Source organism: Tauraco erythrolophus, chromosome 1 (genome assembly GCF_009769465.1).
Source record: "Tauraco erythrolophus isolate bTauEry1 chromosome 1, bTauEry1.pri, whole genome shotgun sequence".
Lineage (NCBI taxonomy): Eukaryota > Metazoa > Chordata > Aves > Musophagiformes > Musophagidae > Tauraco > Tauraco erythrolophus.
Window position 1 is genome coordinate 5,425,142 of NC_141465.1, and position 5,723 is coordinate 5,430,864.

Here is a 5,723-nt window from a genome sequence, read left to right on the forward strand (position 1 = left end):
TCCATGAGAAACGGAGCCTCTGCTGCAACTTGACTTCTCTGCCGCCTGCCCACAGGGCAACTGGAGAACGAGAGTGCTGCCTGAAGAAGATCAGGCACATACTACTCGTGTGGCATTTATTGTCTAGGGGCTGGAATACCCCAGAGCTTGCATCACATGGAGCAAACATGCCTTCCTCAGACGGGAATACCACAGCTTTTCTGCCAAATTGAAGGCAATGCCTTTGACATGAATGCTTGGGCCCCTGCCACCTTAATCTTCCAGAGCCCTGGGTTTGAATGCGTGAGCTGCAGACCGAAGCTGGGTCACAACCTTTTCGGTTATCCCTGTGGAATTTTACTCGCCCAGACAACGAAACGATCCAGACATAGCAAAAATTCCCTGAGGAAATATCTTCCTCCTACATATAGGAAACGAGACAACAATTCCAATCCCTCATACTTAAAGCTTCCTCAAACATAAACACGAAAAAGTGGCCAAAACACAGGAAGCGAAAGCAAGTCCCAGAGCAGCAAGGAGCACATATGCAAAGGGTTACGTCATGCACAAGGAAAGCTCTTGGCTTCAGGCTACAATTATCAGCGCTTAAACGGCAGGGGCCCGCTCCAGCAGGGATCGGGGGTCACTCCAGGCACCATCCTCCACATCGATTCATTGTTGGGAAAACAGGCAACAGACTCTGCCATCAAAACCATCCCCAGACAGTACGGTGCTGGAGGCCAAGCTGGCAGCCGGCCAGGGCCTGCCAAACGTTCCCTCTTCCATACGTCCTGGCGGATGGACACAAACTCCTTGTTCTGCCCCTCTGACGCTCAAGCCCCAAAATGCCTTGCCCCGGCAGCGGGGTGATGAGGAAAGAGCAGCCAAGGGCAGCGTTTCTGATGGCAGAAGGTGCACCCAGCCCACAGGCTCCTGCCTTAGGACAAGGTTCTCCAGTACATCTCTCTGTCAGAGGCAGGTACCTTTGCCAGCCCACCCCTGTCACCTGACTCTTGCTTCCCTCTTCGCCAAGATTCTAACATCCTCTTCTCCCCTCCCCTCACTTGGAAGACTCGAGAAGACAGTTTCAGGCTTGAGCTTTACTCCTGCCACAGGTACCTCTGCAGCAAGTCCTTCTAATATCTCCCTAGGTCTCCTCTCAGAAAAAGAAACAAAGAAGTTGTTTCCGGCTATAGATAATCTTTGAAGTTATCGATATTCCTTGAAAACTTTCATTGTGAGGAAAAAAGCTGATGAAGCATGGAAAGCTCCACCAGCATCCATATCACCAAGGCCTCTTGATCCTGTCTTGGGATGCTGAGAAGCAGGGATGGGATCAGGTGGAGCAGGTACTGGGTAGGGACAACCAGCAGTGGGTGATCAAGCCGTTCAACCGGTCCTTCTGTGCTTGGAGCATAAGGTGCACAAATCCTCCCCCCTACCAGTGAAACCCAGCTGCTTTGCCTTGGTGTTTTTATCTCTTGCTCTCCATTGTTCCTTCAAGCTGTGTCCTGGTTTCAGCTGGGACAGAGTTAGCTCTTCTTTTCAGCAGCTGGAAGAGCTCCGGTGTTTTGGTTTGAGTCTGAGGCTTGCTCTGAGAAGAATGTTGATAGGGCACTGATGTTTGTATTTGGCACTGAGGCCTCAAGGACTTTCCAGCTGCCATGTTCTTGCCAGTGTGCAGGAGCACAACAGGATAGGGGGGAGCATGGCCGGGACGGGGGGTCCACATCTCTCCTTGTGATTTGTACTTAGACTTAGGATTGAGGGCCAAACTGGCCAACTGGTATTCCATATCATGCAGCGTCATGCCCAGTATAAAAATGAGGGTCAGCCAGAATGAAGGGCCTTTGCTCTTCCAGGACTCTCACTCTCGGACTCTCGGAGTGCTCTCTCTGTCTCTCTATTTTCGAGCCTCTCTCTCCTTCAGGATTGCAGTATCAGGACTTATCTGTTTCAGGATTGTTAACTCGGGACGAGACGGGCCTTAGTCAAGGGGTGGTGAGCAATTACACCATACATCACTCATTTGTATATATTTATCATTGTACATATATGTATATATTTATATATAGTAGTAGTAGCATTAAATTGTTCTTATCTCAACCCATGGGTCTCTTTCCTTTTTCTCCTTTAATTCCCTTCCCCATCCCTGGGGGCTGGGGGAGGGTGAGCAAGCGGCTGTGTGGAGTTTAGTTGCTGGAGCGCCCTAAACCATGACAAGCTGGTTTGTTGCTCTTTGCATTGCCAGGCCCTCTACAGAGACACCATCAAGAAAAAAAAACAAATTCATACGCTTACAGCTTCACTGCTGTAGAACTAAACAAGGGAAGAATAAAGAAGGAACAACAAGAAAACCTGGTTCCTATGAGGTCCGTTACGCAGCGTTACAGTATTCAGAGGAAGTGGTCAGAAGTCCATCTCTGGGACAGCAGTTGACAGGCTACAGCCAAGGCAAACACGGTACAGAGAGCCACGCTGCCCATACAGAGATGAATGAGATGAGTTCTAACAAGTCTTTCCTTCTGTCCTCTCAACCCCCTGTTTTTCCTGGTGCATTGGGTATTTGCCTCAGAAGTACAGGAGAACTGGCACCTTCTCCCCAGTGAGACAAAAATCAGATTCCAGTCTTCAGTGTTTAGTTTCTTCTGCCAAAATATTTGCTGAGTTGTCAAACAGCGGAAAGGTGGAATCCACCTACAGCTGAGCTAACGAGATACCAAATCCCTCCCCAATCATCCACCTCAAACCCATTGTTCTTTCCAAATGTGTTGGTCTAAGAGAAGCCTCCAAATTGTTTCCAGGTTATGGACCTATCGATGTGCTCCAAGCAAGGTGCAGGTGTTTCAAGAAATTCCACATATGCAGACTGGAGCGTGAGCTTGGTTTTCTTCATCACCTCTCACAGGCAACCTACATGGAATCCACCACCCCAGGCAACCACAGGCCCAATGTCAAAACTGAGAGGTACAGAGTAATAAGTGAGAGAGCTAAGGCATAGAGCAGGTAGTAAGATTTCACAGGAACTTCTATGAACTTCCCTTCTGGGGAGCTGGTTTGCATAGCAGAGAAGGCACATAGTCATTTGTTACTGCTGGCTGGTCCCTTTGGCCCAGGTCAGAACTGGAGCACACTTGAGAGCAAGGAGCAAGAATATACCATGCTGTTGCTGCTCGTGCTGCAGCTACCTGCGCTTTAATACAGACAGAACAGAAACCTTCAGGCCTGTTTATCTGCCATTTGTTTATTTACTGCTGCAATGCCTAGGAACTGCAATTAGAGCCCCACAGTCAACAGTAAACAAGCCCCTGCTCTAACCAGCCCCCAGCACTCTACCGGTGGCAAAATCTACAGCCTCTGGAAAAGGTGAGGTGTATATAAAGCCATGCCTGTCCCCAGGTGCAGTTCTGGAAGAAGGCACACTGCACAGCATAAAGAGCAGCCTGCTCTTTTCTTCTGCTAAACTCAGAGACAACGCTGCAAGGGATAAATCTCTCTGCAGAAATGCTGGTATTCACAGAGACGTCGTAGGACGGCAGAAGCCAACCTCCCTGAGAAGACAGATGCAACCCAGCTAAATAAGGCATTTCTGGGAACCAATCTCATCCAGCTCACAGGATATGTGGCAAAAAACACAGCCTGGTTAACGGGAGTCTCATGAGCTGGGAAAGACACATCTGGCTGAGATTTGTGACAAACTCTCTTCTGCACAAAGACAAACATTCCCCAGCTCATGTAACACCACACAAGGAAGATCAAAGGTGCCCTGGTGCCTCCTGATGGGTAAGCAGCTGTACCAATAACAGCAGCTGGAAAATGCAACAGGAGACTCTCAGCCAGTCCTTTCCTCCTGTGCTGGGAGCAGAGCTGCCTCCCAGGCAGCCCCCAGCAGCAGCCCCCTGTTAACTACCAGCAAGGAATTTGCACTCTGGCAGATAAAGTCCTTCACTCAGCCCCAGCGCTTCTGCACAGAGCAGCTCGGATCTGACAGCATCTCCATCCCAGGAGCAGCATCGGGGTGCAGTATGACACCTCTTCTGTTTCATAGAATCATAGAATGGTTTGATTTGGAAGAGACCTCAAAGATCATCTAGTTCCAACCCCCCTGCAATGGGCAGGGACACCTTCCACTACACCAGGTTGCCCAAAGCCTCATCCAACCTGGCCTTGAACACTTCCAGGGATGGGGCATCCACAACTTCTCTGGGCAACCTGTTCCAGTTCCTGTTTCATAGCTTACGCCACGCACGCTGCTGCTCAGAGGTTATGGTCGCTTCAAAACAGCCGGGGAGGTTGTTTCAACACTTGTAGAGACGTTTTGCCTGTCATTTCAGCACAGCACGAGATGCCTCAGACAGAACCGCCTGGTTCATCTCCCAGACTGATCCTTGGAACCATCCGCAGTACAGCAGCTGCCTGACACCCCAGCACACACCTTAAAAACCAGGCTTTGCAGGGATGAGCCTTTGCTGGGTGCCCAGGACAGAATCACACTTTTTCCCCTGCCTCCTCATTTAAATTATACTTATCACGTTGAGGCAAACCTCCAGCAACGCCCAGTCTGGCACTCAAGGGCAGGATTTGAAGGAGGAAGATGCCCATCACTCCAAAACCAGTCAGAGGAATAAAATGGATGCAATTTTTCCTGCCACTGAAGACTGAAGATGTGCCTGCTAGACTAGACCTGGGAAGCTAGTTTTATTACTTTATTACATTAGTGGGTTACATGTGACTGCTGGGTTTTATTGCACAAAACCAGCGCATACTAACAACAGCCCAAATTACCCACGTGACTGGCACCATGGTGTCTTTTTTCTTTCCACTGCCATGGACAAAATATCAGGGAGAGGAGGACCGAACTACTACAAAGTCTCTATCACTAAATTTCAAAGGCAAATGGACCCTTCTTAAAACTATGGCTTCAGGGCCAAACATAGCTATGCAATTACATCAGGGTCTCAACTTTCATGTACTCAGTTTAATTTGTTAAGACAGCAGTTTTTAGTCTTCACCCTTGCAAAAACGTGGCAAAAGCTCAACCAAAGCAACCTGAGGATGCTGGTCAGACTCTGTGACCAGCCCAATGGGAGGAAGTACACCAGGCTTTTAGGCAGACCAGCTGAACTCCCAGCTCCATCTCCCCCAGGGCTCATGAGTACTGCCGGCAAAAGGGGCAGAAGACTTGGAAGAGTCTTGCCCTCCCTACGTGCAAAAGCAGTCAAGTCAGATCGAGAGGAAGCATTCAGGTGAGTTAAGAAAACAGAACTTAGCCAAAATCTTTGTCTTTCCTCTCCCCCGTAACATCCCTTCTTGGCTTTTCATGTGGAAAAATTATACTGAGGGAAAAGGAGGTGGGGTGAAAAGTATTAATCCCAGGGTTACAACAGACATAGACACTGCAAACACTGTGCTATGAGAAAAGGTTATAAATCTACCTCCAGATGCTTGTCATCGCCATGTTGCTTGGGGGTTATAGCCCCCTCAGATCTGTCAGCAGATCTCCTCGCAAGATGAGAGCCGCCAGCCCTCTTCCTCCAGCCCTCTTTAGCCAAAAGGAGACAAGTCAGATTGAACTGTTTACATAGATCTTTCCAAAGCCTGGCTCATTTGGCCAGAAATGGGTTAAGGATACCTCAGGAGAACAGCTACAGGTCCCAGGGATTAATCTGAACGGACAGAAAACTGGCAAGAAGCAGCGGGCAGGCCAGGGCAGTGACCTCTCCTCTTGGCAAGGCTGGATTCAG